Below are 19,492 nucleotides of genomic sequence, written 5' to 3' on the forward strand. Positions count from 1 at the left end.
TAGCTTATGAAGGAAGACGTGTCACCCTGGGATACAGTCTCCTTTATCATCGTTCTCGCTCCCTTGGAGTGAAGAGTACTCGTGCATGATGTCGTGAAAAATTGCGAAATAGTTCGCAATCCAATATTTCTCTCCGCACGTGGATTTTTCCACCCGATACAAGTTGTCCAGCCAGTGTTCAGGGTCGAAGGGACAATTTAGTCTTCCGGAAATTAAAAATCACTCCAGGCCAACTGCAAGTGCAGTCTGATCAGAAACATCCCGCGAACGACTGATCAATTGTTATCGTTAGTGCCGTATGTCTCTCTCTCTCTCTCTCTCTCTCTCTCTCTCTCTCTCTATATATATATATATATATTTATGTATGTATGTATATATATACATAGGTATATATTTCTCCGGTGGTCCTTGAGGCCGATGGTTTCCATGACTATTGGCGAAGGCATCGATCGCCTTTAACGCTCTTCTTGCCGAGAAGGGTAACGGTTACCTAGATTTTACCTGCAGGCGCATAGCGGTCGCTGGATCAATCTTCACCCTCGTCCTCGTCCTCGTCTTCGGTCTGCTCTCGCTCGCGCTGACATCTATTGGCTTCCATTCATCACTCTCGTCGGCTTACGTGCTTTCCTCTGTAAGCCTCGACTCGAGAGAGTGCAAAAACGCTCAATGACCTTTTCTGACGCAGCTATAGGTCTCCAGGCAGAGGTATTGTTATTGGTGAGCAGGTGTATCGGCCTCGAAGTAATACGAGCACAACGGAGAAGCTTCCCCTTTCGAAAAGCTTTGCCCCGCTGTCTTTTCTCCTTCATTATTCACCTGAAATTTTGCAATTTCTACCAAAATCGAAACAATTTCTAGAACAGAAGTTCTATTTTTTCAATCCTCCAACTGTGAGCATCGAATCCCGGCTTAGATGTCCGTGGACAAAGTTTAATCAGAGAAAAATCTGGATTCATTGAGTCCGGATGATTAATGCGTTCGTTGAAACGATCTGAGAAAAAGCTGGGTTGGCTGGATACGGTGCTGCCGGAGGCCCTTGGTACTTATTAATTACTTTACGATAATATAATGATCAATTAACCACCTCCGAGCAGCTTCGGGAATCCCTCAGGCACCTTACCACTTTAACAGCTTGGGCTGCGGTTCCAGCAGTGGTCGCTTTTTCGGTAGACCGACAGCGTCCTGTGGTTAATAGTCGCGGTGAAGCCCTCAAATTTCAGAAAACCATTTTTAGTCTGGTAAACGGCCGCATAACTGTGCAGCCGTTTCGGGAAAATGAACTGGAAGGTTAACGTTTAATATCCAATTTGCGATTTGCCTCAGCTGATTTCAGACCCTTGTGGTTTGGTATAAAAATATCCTGACCCAGTTCCTCCATCCTGTTTCTTCTTTCCGAACGTTCTCTGCAGTAAATAGGATTATTAAGCCTCTCTGGTACAGCCTCTCATACATGAGACACCTTTTCAGAATCGGATTCAAGATTGACATTCAATTTCTGAGATATAGCTGCCTTTTTTTCCATAATTAGACGTATAAGATGTCAATGTTGATGTTTTGAGAGGTATTATGATGATTCCGCGAATATAGTGAGCGCTTTAAATAAATAAAGTGTTGAAAATGCCTGTTTTTATAGAATGAATGTAGTTGTGCGAAGGTTGTGGGGACTAGAAAAGTGGGACTCGGTAATCTCGGATTTTTGGAGTCGCTAAAAACGAATCTAACATCGGAATTGTGAAATTAAAAATGGCGGATCTAATCGTATCCGTTGACCCAAAAAAACCCCTGAATATGCATGTGAATTGTTAAATTTTGTTCGAATCGTAACTCTGCACAACGTAATGTTGCGTACGGTAATAACGTTCCAAAGTTGGCCGGTGTTTGAGTAACCCCGTGTAAGTAACGTGGAAGTTTCCATAGGTGTAAGCGACCAGGGTTAAGGACCATGAGAGCTTCGAAAAGACTTGCGATTATACATTATCGCGTGTCGTACCACACGTAAGTTTTAATTACGCGGAACACGCGGAGTCCACTTTTAATGCGTTGGAAAGAATAATACCCCGCGTATACATAACGAGACAAGAAAGAGAACAAGAAGGTCAGCGTCTCCGGTGTAATGAATTTAACGGGCACGAGATTACCGGCCCTTGGCAATTTTTACAACGTAGCTAACAGACCCCTCACAATACCCTCTAGTAGTATAATAAATTTTCCAGGGAGACTTGCATTGTAGATCTGGATCTCGTGCCAGGATAGCGTGACGCGCTTACTCGGCTTGGGGGTAAGCAGGAGCAGGAGGGTTGCTCCGGTTGGTTTAAGTCTCGTTGGGTTGTAGGTGGTGGTCGAGTCTAGCGACGTCAGACCCAGGCGGGAGAAAGGCTTTGCGAAGAAGGATGAGGAGGAGCCGGAGGATCGTTTCACCGAGCGGTTTTCTTGCGCGGACGAGGGTTTACCATCGCCGACGTTTCGTCAGGATTCTGCCGTTAATTCGTTTGAAAAAATGGTAGAATGACCACGCGATGAATGAAATACCGGATGTGAAAATCGATCTGACGTAAAGAGGGTGAAACGCATTGGGTCGTCTCCCTTTCTTCTTGTTTCTGGTGATCTTGTTCTGCGCTTCACGTCCGTGTCCAACTACGAGGCTGAAGTTGGTAACGTTAACGTATCGAAACGTTGAAGGGGTAGTCTGACATTTCAATGACTTTTTTTAACAATTTTTTTTCTCAACTAAATTTATTTCATAATTTCAAACTTTTTACGCATAAAAGATGAAGTTATAAAGTAAGGCGGACATTTTTTTTGTTCGTTTTTGATGGTAAATCTCGCTGGTATGGCTGCCTGAAGTTACCCCTGTTTAAATCTGGCCGACACGATATCCCAACTTTCATCCATCCGAAAAACAAGAGATCATCAAAGTGTTCATTTGACGCTATCGTCCGAAGCACCATCAATATTACTAATCAATATTTGAACCATTGTTTCAACAATTTAAGTTGAAAAAAGAGGTCTAAAATTTGAAAAATCCGCCATTACTTTTTTATTCAATCTAATTTGCGTAATTTTACTTCAGACGATAGCGACTAGTGTACTTTTTGATAATCTTTTTTTTTGTTTTCTTCAGTTGCACGAAAGCTGAGAGCGAGATTAATCATTAAAACCGAAGAAAAAAATTTTCGTATTACCTTGCAACTTTCTTTTTATGTGTTAAAAATTTGAGATTATAAAATGAATCTTACCATGACGAAAAATAATGATTAAAAAATGTTGTTGAAATGTGAGACTACCCCTTGAAACAAAAAATTACTACTCCGCGCCTTTGGAATAACCGAAGAAGTTGAATTTATAAAATCTGAATTTGTCGATGCCGTATGAACAACGGTTGAGTAAATTGCAGTTAATCCTAAATTTGCAAAATAACGACTTTTTCTAAAGATTACAATAACGTTACAAACTTCAGCTTGATTTTGCCTCTTTGGTCAGTATTCAAGGTGTTTTTCCTCATATCTCGACGGAGTTGTTCCGTATTGCAGTTACACCCGCATGGTGTTTCATGTTCGATAATTAATAGCTATATTCATGCGTACCGGTCGCCAAGAAAGTACCCAACGATTTTACATCAAGGTTTCGTAAAATTTTCCAGGCGTTCGATACGATTTCACACATCATTACGCATCTTACAAGCATTTCATATCATTCCATTGTATTTCATATAAGACTTTCCCAACCATTTTACAAGTAGATACCGATAATCGCGAGGCGACTGTCAGGAAAGAGAGTGAAAAAGGGGGAAACGGCGATTCTCAGCGTCTGGCGTCGCGACCGTCGGAGCGATTCCTCGATCGTACGACTGACAATAGGCAAGGTAATTCCGACGCCGTGCTTTTATGTACACACCGAAAGGAGGACGGAAATTCTCATCACGTTCCAACTCGGTGCTAGTTCTCTCGCTCACTTTGCTCCGTATTATGTACAGATAGAGCGACGAGGCGAGGTGGTTTATTCCACTCACTGGATTGTTTAGACCTCACCGATTACGAGTTGGGTTTCGCCCATTTGTCGCGAGATTATCGCGATACATCCTGAATACACGCTTCTTCTTCTCCTCTTCGCTGTCTGTACGAATCGGGAACAAACGTTCCTCCCTCCCTCAAATTATCAACTTAACGAATTTTCTCGAATCTTGTTCACGATAATTCCGAGTAAATGTATGTTACTAGGACTTCCTTAGTTACTTAGGAAATTCCCTCATCCCCATTTTGACCTATTGTTACGGACATTCGCTGGTGTCGCGAAAAGATGTGTTGACCTCGATGCGATAAATAATTTTAATGCAATTTCCGTTTCGAAATGTTGCAAGCAACGCAATAATTGATGCATTCAAGCTCAGCTTTGAATGAAATCGTGGAAAGCCTCTAGTTGGCAAGAAATGAGCGTGAACATCGGTTGTAAGACTGTACATATAATGATATAACGTAGGCGACAATAATTAACGTCGTTTCAAGCTAATAATTATAAGCTGATAGCGGTTTAATTACGAGAACCGTTTCTTCACAACAGCTACTTATTATTGCGATCACGGCATCGGCGAGTAGTTTATGCGTGTTTATAATACGAATAGTTTTATTAATTTACCGATTGTATTAACGATTATTTATTCATCGACGCACGATCGTGCTTCGGCTTATTGCTTTGTATCGAGGAATTTTCAACAATGATAATAATAATCGTAAGTACCCAGCAACCCTCACGCGTCGCGTCAATATATTGTAAGAAAAGAAGTTTGACCGCCTGCGAAGCAGTTCGCTAATTAGTTCGTGCGTATGCTTTCGCACGCGTACTTAACGATCTTTTTCAAACAATTAATTATTTATTATACCGGCTGAGCGAACGGCTCAACATGTTTGTCGTAGATAATATCTTTAGTGCTCATTGTGAATTCCAATTCTCCTAGCTGTAGATAATTATTATATTAACAGTTATCATCTGCAACATAATAGCAGTTACCGTAACTGACGGTATAAGATACCTACGAATTTTGTAATGAAAAATTCAAGCCCGTGATTGAAATTAGTAATATCGAAAATAATTACTTACCCTCGGATGTTGTTGAATGAGGAAAAATAAAACGGAAATAATATATCTAATAAGAGAAACTTTGTTCAGTGAACTATTAATTAGTATTTTAATTCATAATTATATTTCATGACGTCCGGAGACACTTTCAGAAACTCATTCGGCTGCCAGGAAACTTTGTACCAAGAATAATTTATTCCTCAGGGAAACGGTCTCTCCCCTTAATTGATCCCCCGACCCCCCCTCCCCCTTCTCCCTTTTTCTCTCTGCCTCCCTTTTCTCACTTTTTCTCTTGCTTGTCTCAACCCTAAAACGTAATCGACTATCGTTCTTCATCGCGTTCTGCTAATTTATTTATTGGACTGTACGTCACTTGCACGATGACAGTTCAAGTTCCTCTTTTTTTTTCCTCTAATAGCTTTGCGGAAATCATGCAGTATTCACAATTCCAGAAGACCACCCACCTGTAATAATCAATTTAAGACGGTTACTTCGTCCAGTCATATTTTAATTGCTGCCGTCAAGACGATTCTTACGGACATGAAGTTCGGGACTGGAACTCGTTAAACATCCATCGGCTCTTCGACGACATATAAATCGTTTGGTAGCCTCAATTTTCGCCCATCTGTCACCACCTTCAGAATACATTCAGCCATCATACTCTATACGCGTTTTACCTTTTGCTATTCTACGTTAAGCAGCGTTAATTAAACTGTTTTGAGTTGTCTTGGTCGCAGGAAACGAACTTCGTTCAGTCACGTTGCAAAGTTTGAAACGGTATGCTTATGAGGATTTGATATTTGCCGCGGATGTCTCCAGGCGTGAAATTTCGCGGAATTTTGAATTTCGCGACGTTTCGAAAGGTTGCGCATTATCATACGCGACAGTTCCGAAATGAATTCTCTACTTCTTCCACACCTAACGGAGGAACTCCAAGCGCGTTGAAGAATGTCTGGAAAAATTTTGATTGTAACAGAAAGGGTGGAAATAAGAAAAAAGGCATTAAATTGGTTGGCAGGCTGGTGATTTATGGGAGAGGCTTTATACGCCTGGGAAATGTTTGTAATGTAAAAGTTTTCCCGTGGATGATATTCCTCTTCCTTTTGAACCCCGCGGGTTGTTCGTTGTCATCCTCACCTCCTTTTCCGGAGACACTCATAGCCGGCGGCCTGATTTTTCCAAATCCGTTTCTCTTCTCTCCTCGGTCTGAATGTTGTGAAATGCTTGTTGTTTCGGGTAAAATGATTCAGTGAAATCGTACACTGACACGATACATATCTTCTCTTCTATCATTTATACCAAGGCACAGAATGATCTCTTCATAAGACGCCTGGTCATGCCTGAAAATATATTATTACTCGATTTTGTCATCAATTTCTCACAATCACCCGAGCACTCGGATATGGCTTCTAGGCATGGCAGATCCTGTATCCAGGTGCGTGTTGAGCCCATCTTATTCCGCGAGAAAGGCAATAAACGTCTTAATCGTGGCGGCTGGGTTCAATTGGTTCAAATTAATTAACCACTATTTGACTCCCTCATTAATCTGATCCACGACTCCCGACCTTGCCGAGTAATATGTCTGCGGGTAATGAATAATTTTAATTGTAGAATCCAATTTATTACCAAACGACAATGACGCGACGCGAATCAGTGCTTATACTTGCCAGTCAAGAGTCTCTAACGATATAATCCGGCATTGGCCATTAAAAGTTTTCGAGAAGCGACGATGCTTGTACAAAGTGGATGAAAGATAGAAATTACATTAGATTGAACTTCAGTTTTGTTTGCCGTGTGTTTTGATTTTTTCATATCTGCGACCGATTTGGGGCGGGGTTGAAATCCCGAATTGGAAAAGTTCCGGAAGCGCATAATTCCGAATTATTTGGCGGCGATGTTTGAAGTAAAGAAATCAAACTTTTACGAAACATCAAAGTTTTGAATGGCAACTACGAAAAATCGAAGTTCCGAAATTGCGGAAATGAGAAAATTTAAAAATCTGAAACATCGAAATTCCAAATGATCCAAGATTTTCAGTTCCGTGAATTTCTGGCTTGGTGAAATTTCACCACTTTCACAGAAACCTGTTCACTCTGATTTTCGGTTTTTCTGATTTTTCACACCCACTTGTTGAGTAAACTACACTGTGCGAGTATATTTTAACTTTCGGAATTTTGCCCTATCGAGACAAAATTTTTCGAAATTTCTCTCTATCGGAACTTTACTTCTCGTATCTTTGCTCCGTCGTAACTCCAATTTTCGGAATCTTGCATTTTAGAACTTTGAGCCGCCGGATTTCCATCCGTACGAAACTTTATTGTTTTGCAAAGATTTGATTTCTTTACTTCAAGTTTCGCCACCAAATATCTCGGGATTAAGCTCTTTCGTAACTTTACAAATTCGAAATTTCAATCCCACCCCACCAATTTCACGTTGAACTCTTACGCGTGAGCAGTGCGTGAATTCAATTTTTCACTCCTTATCCGCTGCTACACGTAACCCTGAGTAGTCGGACCGTCTTAAATAAATTTCTTTCGTCGCACGTTGGCCAGGAAGTTGAATAAGCGAATGGCCAACTTCCGGACGATCTGTGCAGACCCCGTACAGGTCTTTCCGTCAAAGGTGATTGAAGCGGCGCTATTTCTCATCGACAAATCGATCGTATTAGGCTGCGGGTGCCGGTGAACAATAAGCCATCAAGAGATAATTCTGCGATTTGTAGTCGACGATCTACGCTGCACTTACGCACGTCGACGGCGATCTGGGATCCCATGGTTGTGGTGCGCAGCACCAACCACACCACCAGCACCACCACTACCACCAGCACCATGCCATCGCGCTTCTCACATGAATATTGATTCTCTCCTGAGCCAAACCAGCCCTGACACAGTTGGCACGGTCATTCGACGATTGTCCAATCTGGCGAGCACGGGTCAACAGGTTGCCTCTTCCCTCGGTCTGGACCACTACGCCAGAAACAAGCTCCGAGATTGGAAGATAGAGATCAACGGATAGGATAGATCAGGGATGCGAGATGTGGAGAACATATCTTTCCTCTTCTGCGGGCCTCCAGAGCTCAAAACTAGTCAAACAAATTCGCCGGGTATACGATTACTAGCTTAGGAAGGTGTCGCAAATCACTCCTTCCTAGATCCCTGGAGCTAACTGCAAAAATAATTGGTCTTACCCAATTGCTTGGATTCGTTCTTTTCGTTGTGCTCACTTGCTTCAACGTTGGACAGAACAAAACCATCTACTTCGTGTGTTTCGCAATAGAATGCACGTTGGAATTCACGCATCACGCTGTTGATCGAATTAAATTACCACTCGAAGGTGCCAAATTACAACAGTTTGACGAATTATGTGTATGTATGCGATCCATCTTTGATGTTCAGTCAGTAAAACTACGCTGACAGTGTTCCTTTATATTTCACTTCGCGTATTAAATGCTTCGAGAATCGAGTTTCCTACTGATTGGGATATTATAAGTGCATTGGAATATAACTTAATGGAAAAGCTTGCAATGGAAAACGGACGAAGAAGGTTACGCTCCGTAAACAGCGGAGCTATTCGCTAAAAAAAGGTAGAGAAAAAGGAGCCTGATAAAAATACAGGAGCTGACTATACCCTTCGTAATGTGGATGAGTATTTTCGTTCTCTTATCTCGACGATAACTCATTTCTTTTTTTGTGCTTTGTTAAACAGACGCTTGTGAATACATTTTTACCACGGTCATAAAAATATCCTTCATGAAATAAGCCAAACAAGGGGAGAGACCGCAAGGTTTTTTTTCCAACTCTTTAGTCTTGACATTGTAAAGTTCCCGAGGAATACTGTGAAGTTGGAGAAAAGAGAGAAAAAAAAACTACAGCCGCACCTTCGACAAATATCCTGCGCCAATGCACATACCGTGAGGTCGTTTTTGTTCCTCTAAAGTATGCGGAGAAATTGAAAAAGTGGTGAACCTTCGGTACGTTGTGACTATTTCTAGCGCTACTGGCTTATACAGACATAGAACCATTACTGAAGTGAGGGATTCCGTGATTAAGACCGTTACTCACAATCAGGATAAGAAAGAAAAGGATGTTGAAAAAAAATTATATTACAGCCAAGTCCTTCAAAGAATAATCATACTCACCATCAAATTATCACCCCTGTTTACCATAGCGACTCTGACTCTCCCAGTCTCGATAATATTGAAGGTGGTATTAGTCGTCGCCATCTTTATACTCGTGCCGTTCAAATATTTCGATATTTAATCCACCTTAAGAGAGTTTATTCACGACGTCTTTGCTCGCCTGTATAAGGCGGTTCGTTTTCAACGTTTTTTTTTTTTCATCAATATGCTAACCGTTGAAAAGGTGGCTTTGCTTGCGTGAAATCTATTCCCAGAAAGAGGTCGATTACGTCCGATGAACTCTGTAGCTTTTTTCGAAGCTTGGCGTATTGGGTAGCATCTCCTTGTCGAAGTCGCGTTACGTCGCGATTCGGAGTCAGCTGCTCTTTGATCGTCCCGAGAGAGTTTTCGGGCTGACAAAGTATCACGGGAACTTTTTCTCTGTAAATTTATCCCGAAGTCTTCGCAGGATTCCTCAAAGGAGCTGCGACCTACGTCACTCCACTCCGCCTTTCCTCCTAGAGTATCCACGTCGTCAGCCAAGTTAATTCCGAACTAGACTCGAATCTGGCCGGATCCCTCAATTCCAAAAACGACTCTTGGACTCCAGCTAGGGTGAAAAGGTCCTTGAAAAGGCCAGGAAATTGAAGCAAATAAGTGAAATCCTCGCGTGGAAAGAAACACGTCGATGCTCTCCTTCTAAACATACCTCATTGGGCTGAAACGTGTCTACCACTAGGATGCATGCACCTGGGTTCGGACATGCAGAGTCTCGGATTGCTTGTTATTTTGCGACGATCATCTACGTCCTTCAACCTCTGCTACTGCAGTAAAATTCATAGGGCGTGCAAAGTTCCTGCCATGGCCGTCCTTAAAAGGAAGGTACCCCAGGTTGGTCACTACGATTTGATTTTTTTTGTAATATGTTATAGTAGACTACAAATTAAGTGACATTTGTTTTATTTTATCCGCCATTGAAGACTTTAAGGGGGTGAAATCACCCTCCAAAGTAAGGTATGTCCAGAGGTGACTTGGAAATTTCACCCACAAGAGCATAATATTTTGCAATCAATCCAACTGAAAAAGTTTTCTCACAACGAGAAATGAAAAATGTTATTTTCTCAATTTAAAAAAAAGAGAACTGCCGAATCGCCCCTTGACATGCCTTACTTCGGAGGGTGGTTTCACCCACGTAAAGCGTTGTATGGCAGATAAAAAAAAAAAATACGTCTCGCATAGTTTTTAGTCTACTATAACATATTATAGTAGAAATCAAGTCGGAGAGATCGACCTAGGATACCTTTGTTATTAGTTTCACGGAACTGACGAATGGTCACATTGGTCATAACATACATGGCAGGTTGTCTTCGAGAAAAAAAGTGTAAACATTATTTTCCATAAGAAGATATCTTTGTCGGGGGTTCCGATGTGCGAATTGCGTCGAGCCGCATAGAAGTGGAAAACGCCGAGCAGATGGGCTTCACGTGATAGTAACGTTCTTGACGTCACACAAGCATCCTCGAGGCGAGGGTGGAAGCCGGGTTCAAGGCGAGGGCGTGAATGTCTAGACTCTAGACGTGGTCGCTCATCGCTTTTTTCGCTTCTTTCTTTCGTCGTTCCTAATTTCGGAGATATTTTTATCCGCGAAATCAATAATTATAACTTTTATATTTCCTAGGTGCTATGAATGGCTTCTAGTATACATACATGTATTATATAGCAGTACCAGAGATCCGAGAGCACGGTAGTTTAAAACTGGAACAGGCAGTCAAGATTTGGTATCATCCCGGAGCTCATTGTCAGCCCTTGACAACGTTCCACTCTAGTTGACAAAGGGTTATTGTGAAAAAGGACTTCCGCCAAGAAGTTAATTTCGGGACGAAACGTGACACAGCGCAGACGGGGATTCGGATTTCCGACATGTTCCCGATACCGGAGAGCCAATGTTTGAAGAACTTTTGAATTCTGATTCAGAAACAGTTCGAGTTAGCCTTGTGTAGTTAACTGGTTCTTTGGATTGCTATTGATCCAAGGATTCCAAGCGCCTGCGCTCGCAGTGAGAACTCACCTAGTGCCTCTCTATGCACGCTTGTGAATTTTCCACTTCCATGTTCATTCTACAATTAGCCAGGCGCTAAACGACTGCAGTTCCACCAGCTCCAGGGTACACTGGAGCGTTATTCTCCGGTATTCCACCCGTGCATGTGACCACGTGTGAATGCGTGGCATACACACAAAGCGTTCGTTCCAGGTCTGCTTCGCCATATGCTTTGTCGGGCATATGCAGCGTTTCCCCCTCTTCTCTGGCTCCTTTAATTAAATCTGGTTAATTGTAATTGTGGGTCACGTAACACTGCGGTTCTACCATACTACCCGTATTCCACATGAAAATGGACGTAGCACTTGGCGCGCATTTCTTTTTTTTTCTCTTTGCCTCTACCTCTTTCTTCATTGCCGAATCCCTGCGCACGTACATTTTTTTTCGCTTTTTTATCATATCGTTATCTTGCAAGGTCACTGAATCAATGGCTGTTGGCGGTTATTATCCAACCCTTATTTTGATCAGCCTGTGTAATGGCCTGGAATTCTCTCACAACAGACTTGGAAAACCTGAAAACTGTTAGTAACGGTATCGTAAAGATGCGTGTTTGAAAAAAATCGTCACTTCGCACCTTAAGAAATGCCTGAAATTTCGTAAGCCATGCCAGAGCATACTCATATTTTGCAAAGCTAACTCCTTAAAAGTTATTATAAAAGTGCGCAATAATAATTTTTCCATAATTTTCCCTCTGATGTTTCGTTACATTAATATTACTAACTTCATCCTTATAACTATATTGCATTTGAAGACCATATTTTATCTTCTCACGGTTTTTTGCGACTCTTTTCTTCGATATCGAGTTTCGAATAAGCGTTTGAAGCACGATAAACGTGAAAAATCCGTTTCTTTCCATCAATCCTGAAAACCTGAAATTCTCAAGAAATTCCAAATTCCTCAGCCAGTAGATATCTTCTTCGCTAGAATTTTCCATTCGATACCAGCCCTCAGTTCACCCGACATATACGTGGCGGTTCGCTGTCTAATCTGCTTCCGCTCGTATTTTTCTCTCTCTTTGTTAACGTAGTTCGAAGTTCTGCCGCGGAAAATCCCTGGGGGACGTATTATGCGCATGTATTTAGAGTTTCTTTACTGAACTGGAAATTTACGGTATGTACCGAGTCGTTAAATTGACTGCTTGCAGTAGTACGGTTTGCAACGTTCAACGGGACGAAGGTACATTAGTCACATCGTTGAAACGCAAAGAGAGCTGCGAGGTTGTTGGGGCTAAAGAGGAATAAAAAAGAAGTGTATGGAGAGAGACAGAAGTAGCAGAAAATCAGAAATGAATTTTTGGACCCAACTTGGAATAATAAGTTTTCACGAGTGGAACTAAAATGGCACCTTATGCACATGGAAGCTTGCCACCATTTGGCTGGGACAAAATGTAAATTTTAAGAACCATCTCGCCGCCCAAGCCGGCCCGCGCTGCCAAGATCGTTCGAGCAACAGATGGGTCGTATAGATTTATCGTGTACGCCGTTGCGGGTCTTCATCAATTCTCATATTCTCGTGAACATAAAGTGGCAGCTACGAAAAAACTTCCAACTCTACCACATCGAGGCGAGAGTATTGAAAAAGGGGGACATAAGAGAAAAGGGAAGCGAAAAATACTGAAAGAAAGAGAATTATTTTTGCGGTTTGACATAATATCATTCCGCTTTTCTTTCATTCTCCTTACCGAAACCGAAAAAGGTATTAGAGCTGATGTCCCGAGGAGCTGATCCTACTTTACTCCGAATTTCGAGGACTTTCCCTGTAACGAGGCCAATCGCATTTCGCCTTCTAAGTCACATCGTTTTATCCTCGCATGTTGGTTTCGATGCCAAGGGACTGCAGAAATACCTGCACGGCAGTAAAGCATATGTTGAAATGTTGAACGAAAAGTCGATCAGGCGACAGCGCGTGACGTACGTTAGGTCATTTCCGGCTTATTTCAGAACCAGCTGCCGTCAAAATCCCGAGCAGTCAGTTAGCAAAAAGTGAAACGAAAAGTGACAATCATAATGTAGAAAAAAGTCAGAAACATACGGAACATCACTTGCTACTGGGTCAGAATGATGTATCGTTTCGCTATAAAGCTGTTGTATGTTACCAAATGTGCAAGGAATTTATAATTCAACATCACAGTGTGACTAATTAGAATGCTTGTAAGTAAACATGATTATCTTACCACGTCATGTGTAACAGCCGGTGATATTCTTGAATTCATGGTACTCTCCTTACTTCATCTCCTTACCAATCGAGATCCAAGAGATCCCTGAGCGAGCTCAGTTTGCTCAGGGTACGTGTTCATATTTGCAGATGGTTTGCAATGGGTTAAGGGAGCGCGGTTGATCCTGAATTATACGAATCGTTAACAGCCATAGAATATTCTGAGCTGTCTGATCTCTGCGCTACGCCCAGTTTGATTACCAGAAAGTTCAACATTAAAGGGTGTAGATCCAGTATAGATGTCCACCACAGGTGGCGCTTACCGCACATCTTCGGGCTATTTTTTATTCGTCAACGAGTCGGTCAGGACCGAGAGATTGTTGATGCAACGTGCAATCTTCTCAAAAACCTGCGACAGAAATTTATGTACTTTGATAAACATTACGGGACAAATGCAGGCGCTGCAAATTTAGCTCACTTCTCATCAACTCACTTTGCTGGATAGTGAAATATAAGTCTGGGTTGTCGCATTGTTTAATTAGTCCCCAATTCACCGCAAGATGACCCGCGCTTCAATTTACCGTTGAATGTTGGATCCTAGTGGCTCCAATCTACACCTGATCGCCTCAACGCGACGATCTATCGATCATCACACACATCCATGGACATGCAAAAAATGATGTAATAAATCAGGCTGAAGAAGGAATGAGTAGTTGGAAGTGTCGAGAAGAGAAGAAGGTCCGCGGACTGCGATTGGGCTGTTTGTTATAATACGATGCTAAGAGCATCATTTGTATTCAGTCGTCGAGGTGCTTCTGCGGGTTGCGGGTTCCGCTCGTACCGCCACCACAGCCCAGCCTGCTGCTTGACGGTTCGCCGCTGTGCGCTGTTTCTGCTCACAATCAGTGAGGTAATGTTCCGACCTTAGGGCGGCGGGGGTACAGCTTGGATGATCTAAAACTATACCTATTTTTGAAAGTTTTTTTTTTTTTTATTATAAATAATGAAGCCCTTAAACTCAAATTGCTCTAAATGTTGTCTGTCATTGCCTTAAAAAAAAAAAAAAACTCCTAACAATAGGGATGATTTTAGACCGTCCAAGCTGTACCCCTCCTTTAAAAGCATACACCTCAAACCGTGGTTTCTCTGCAACGGCAATATGCCCGCTATATGTAAGTCCTAAAACTTTGTCGATCACTGATGATAACGTCGTCTGTTTGTTCAACTTCACCAAACACCGGTCAAAGTTCAAATCGGCTTACATCGAACCGCAAGTCCATGCTCGCGCATCCCTTCGCTTAAATGAAATTTATCTTTGACCCGAACGGAATGGAAGGTTTCTCAATTGCCCGAAGTATCGTATTGATCGAGTATGGGCAATTCGCAAGGCAGGAATAATCTTCTGTACTAGTACAGAGCTCATCTTCTTATCTCTCGTGTGTTGACTTTCTTTTCGAATTTTTGGGATTTGTATAGGAGAGTGTTTGTGATAAGACGAATGGTTTCGGTTTGTAAAAAATTTCATTATCACTTCAATTTTCCATTGTTTGTATTCTTGTTAGTTGAATTTTTCACCTTTCAATCATGTCCGGCACTCCACTAAAATCCAGGTGAAAAAAACTTTTGACATCCAGGGTGATCAACCGAAATTCACCTCCATCTTACCGTCTTTCAGGCGACGATATTACTTAATGTCCATGAACTTGTCACGTAAATGACTCATGTTTCCATGTTTGGCGATCATCCTGGACCAGCCACGCATCGGGGTTCAGTAAAAGGAGCGATAAGGAGCGTCGGTAACAGGATCTTGGCGGAAAGACCACCTGCAGTTTCGTTCGCAGAGTGGAAATTTTTCAAGGGGTCGGCTGTGAATTGAAACCGTTATAAATCCGACCGTGCGAAGTCGAATATATCCGGCTGTCACGCCTGTCACACCCTCATGGCACTCATCGTTTCTCGGCGTTTCTCCTCTTCGCAGCACGACTCGCGGGCTACGGACAAACGCCTCCATTAGCAAAACTCTTATCGAGCAATTTGTAACGGCTTGCCCAGAGACAAGCCTATTTCTCACCCTGTTGTGAAAAAGAATTGGATCATTTTTGGCTCACCGTTGGGGAACTATCTTCTTCTCGAAGGATGTGTACAGCCTCGACCTATTCGCGCCCCGATCAATATCGCGCCTTTGGATTTTCCTGCACGTTTTCAACCGACGCTGAAGGGGGCGGTATGAATTGTTGAACTTTTGCCTGCAACGTCGATAGCCCTTTAAATAATAAATAAAAATATAGGAAAGGGAAATAGATTACTCGAACCGCTACTCGTTGATGAGGAAAGTGAAGAAAATGTAGAGAAAAGCAGACTTTCTACAGGGATTTTCCTTTGTCGGTTGGGCACGTAGTCGTGTGTCTGAGGTCGGGTCGGTCAGTCACCCTGTCTAATTTATGGTACCTAGTCTGATCACGTCCCAAACGATCCTGGGTCAACCTGGGTCATACGGGGTCATCCAAAATGGTCCGGAGAGCCCTCTACTCGGAGAGCAGATGGAAAGAAAAGGACCGTAAGGATGCGTCGTAAATCTAATATTCAAGATAACGCTTATTGATTTCCAGTGGTTCCAAGATCCCGAACGAGATAGAGCCCAACAACATATTCGCACAAATGTCGGTAGGGCGAAGTAGTTTCACGTGACATTCCCAATGCGTCAAATCATATTTTTATCTATGTCAAACCGTTCTCCAAAGGAAACGAATTTGTTTCGGAAGCTTAACTATTCTACCTCGACAGGCACGATGATTACAGGCAACGTTGACGGCTTCAAAGATATTTCAGCCTCGCATTAATAAGTACCTTCGGCTTTCACCGTACATGCAATATCTGTGTAATTCGAGCCTTGACCTTTTATTTTTCTGCTTGTTTCTTTTTTTCTCTAATATGGGGCAAACAACAACCTTGGCGAAGGGCAATGGAATGTAACATTCCTTTGAAGACATGCTGTGGCTATCGTTTTGTCTTTCGTACACTATTGATCAAAAGTTTAAACTCAATTCTTGTTTGGTTAGAACTCTGAACCCAAGACAATAGTCTAATCATAAGCTTCACGACACGTGCAGATACACTTGTACCGAACGTTGGCGAACAGTTGTACAAACCATATTAGAAAATTAGTCACTTGTTCTTCAATGAATTCACAAACTGGTTGGAGAATTTGACTTCCATCGCTTTAATAACCTCACTGGTGTACAGAAACGATGTTCACTTCACTGATGCCGAATAGTGAACAACTGATTCACCGACTGCAATTTCTGACAATAATTTTTTGGCGTAGCTTTTGGCATCAGTGTTAAGTCTGAAAAACGTCAAATTTTCGTTAATTTGAACGATTACTTCGAGAATGTGATCCGGCGCATAATCTTTTGGTGAATCGGTGGTTCGCCGTCGGAGACTAGCTTCAGCATCGCACGATGTGGAGAGATTGAGAGAATCTGAGGGAACTACGTGTAGCCAAACCCATAATATATCGCAGCATGTTTACCGAATACACACTAGCGCCGTTGGTGAACGATTTCGATCGTCTTGCCCTTGTCTCCTGTTCGTTCAATCGGCCAGAGGCTATCTGTCTGCAGCAGCTCCAAACGCTCGGTCCTGAGCTAAACGTAAACATCATTTGATGGATTGAAAACAGCGTCAAACCACCAGTCCGAAGGCAGTCGCGGTAAGGAGCAGAACGATAAGGATAGCTGTTCCCCGTTCTTCAACTGACAATGAGGTGTCTCCGTTGTTCGATGGCATTATGAGCAGAAGGTGTCGAGAAAGACGGCATTGATCAGTCGAGATAACGAGACTGGCGATTCGCTGATTATGACTCTTTTATTCTTACGTTAACGAGAGTCTACGTCGCAAGTAATTAGGAAAAGAATCGGAGCAAATATAAAGATAAGGTGAACAATGGGCCGATTTCTTCCTAGGAATTGTCCGCTGCTCGTCTGGTATATTTTTTTCTACGCCCTTACGGACGAGTTGGCGAGCATATAAGGCTCGTGAATGAAGCTGACGTGTTGTTTAACCGAGTGAACCTCTCCGACGAGTGATAAGGAAGTAACAAATTGTCTAGCTGGGCAAGCTCTCGATTGTAGTACGTTCTCCTCTCCAGCTCTCTACTCTATATTGATCCTACGTCACGTTCCCCACGTGTGGGTGCACGCCCAAGTGATCATACTCGTACAGTAAACGAGCCTGTGGAAATGGCAGGGTGGAAGGACACTGAGTTTGGGTGAGCACACATCTATGATAACCTTTAACGCGTCATTGATGTCACAGGTCTGTAAAAAAGTATCTTATTTCAGCTGCATGGTAGATTTTTGGGAAATAATATATTTTCGAGTGTGCTGAAGCCGAAAATAACTTCCATTTCCCTCCATCGCGTACAGGATTTTTGCAAAATCCAAGATGTTTGCATGAAAAACGCATAACAATAACAAAAAAACCACCATTTCATCGCAACGAACGAAACGGTATTTCTTATAAAATTACACCAACAGCTTCTTCATGAAATTTACTTAACATTCCGTGTTGATTCTTTTTGCTCATGAAACCTTTTCTTCTTCTCTTTGATACTTCTCTGAAGACGCTTCCGCTTTCCATTTTCTGTTTCCCTGTTTGTGCTTATTCTTGAGTCTCACTCTGATACATATTAAATGAAAGTAAGAAATTACTTTTGCATATAACTTTTAGAATCAAGAATAGGATACCATATTTCGAGCTGAACTGGAGCTTAAGTTTAAATAAAACTACGAACACGACTTTGTTCAAGAAAAAAACCAGACGTGATGGAACTTTTTGAGTATTTTTCCGGGTTTCAGCGAGTGAAAATCTACAAGAAACAGTAGAAAAAAACCTGCGCAGTTTTTTCGTTGCAGACCTGTGTACTTGTTGATTTTATAACGCCTCGGTGTCCTTTCGAACCTATAGTTTCAACTTTTGCTAAATTACGCTTGATTGGTTCTTTGCAATCCAGACTTGAGAGGTCACATTCTCCTCGCTTACGGCGGCATTTGCAAAGTCTGAGCCACCCTTACGAAGTAATTGGGACTTTTTGGGCTTTTCCTCGGAAAACGCCAGAGTGAAAAGTCCTTAATCCACGGTTATGGATGTTGTCGAGCGCAACTTTTTCCGTAGTAATTAAGCGATTCTTGCAAGGCGAGCACCACTCGGGGCGGCGCTGTAACCCCTGCAAGATTGAACAACGGGGCCATTATACGTCTACAGCCCTTTACTGCTGGGCTGGTGTCGAACGATAAATCAGTTGTTCGCTGTTCACCTTTCCCTTTTCTTTGTTTTGTTCCACTCGTTTTTCATCTTTTCATTCAGATTTTCTTCAGTCATTTTTATTCCACCCTTTTTATTTTCTCTCACGAAATTTAACCGGCGAGCCGTAACCGCCAGCCGCTCTACGCGGCCGCAAGACCCCGTTTAAAATTTAAAGGTGACACCTTTGAACCCTTTCATGACTGATGCCGTATTGCCGTGTGGCGGATTTTAATTCTAGTAATGCGAGAGCTTATACACGGAGTTGAACATCGCGCGCTTTTATTACTCCGAACTCGTACCTCGAGTAATGAAAAGTGATTCGATTCTGAATTTCGTTTTTTTCAACCCCCCGAAACATGAAATAACTTTCAAAGTGAAAAGCTACGCTGTGGAAGTAACGAATAATCTCTTTTTATTTTCATTTCCAGATACGTCTACTTTCTGCCGCCTCCATATCCCAGCACCTCAAATGGTAAATGTACTCAATTTTATTCGTATGTTTTTTTTCTCCATCCATCTTATACAGCCGATCTGTAACCCGTTTTTAAACCAGGTATTAGCAGCTATTCACTTGTTGATATTTCTTGCATGCATCTTTTTCTAACTCGAGAACCGCGAGGTGAAATGCTGCTTTTATTATCATTCGTAATAAATGTAGGCAAACAATAACATAGTAGATGCGTGTAAACGCGACATTTCAAATTGGTATGACATATGATATGCACTGTATATATGACCGTAGG

At 42.2% G+C, this 19,492-nt stretch overlaps 1 protein-coding gene across 6 annotated transcripts in view; it reads left to right on the forward strand.

The window, feature by feature from the left end:
• The window catches only part of Pde9 (phosphodiesterase 9), a 111,210-nt gene that overhangs the window by 26,081 nt on the left and 65,637 nt on the right, over positions 1–19,492 (forward strand). For 4 of the 6 annotated variants that reach the window (XM_046624196.2, XM_046624197.2, XM_046624198.2 and 1 more), the window contains exon 3: positions 19,178–19,221. The gene's annotated coding sequence lies outside the window, so the exon portion shown is untranslated. Of the gene's footprint in view, positions 1–17,693; positions 17,713–19,177; positions 19,228–19,492 lie in introns of those variants that run through there. The other 2 variants (XM_046624201.2, XM_046624199.2) reach the window with 2 other exon arrangements.

The sequence above is a fragment of the Neodiprion pinetum genome, chromosome 4, assembly GCF_021155775.2.
Source record: "Neodiprion pinetum isolate iyNeoPine1 chromosome 4, iyNeoPine1.2, whole genome shotgun sequence".
NCBI lineage: Eukaryota > Metazoa > Arthropoda > Insecta > Hymenoptera > Diprionidae > Neodiprion > Neodiprion pinetum.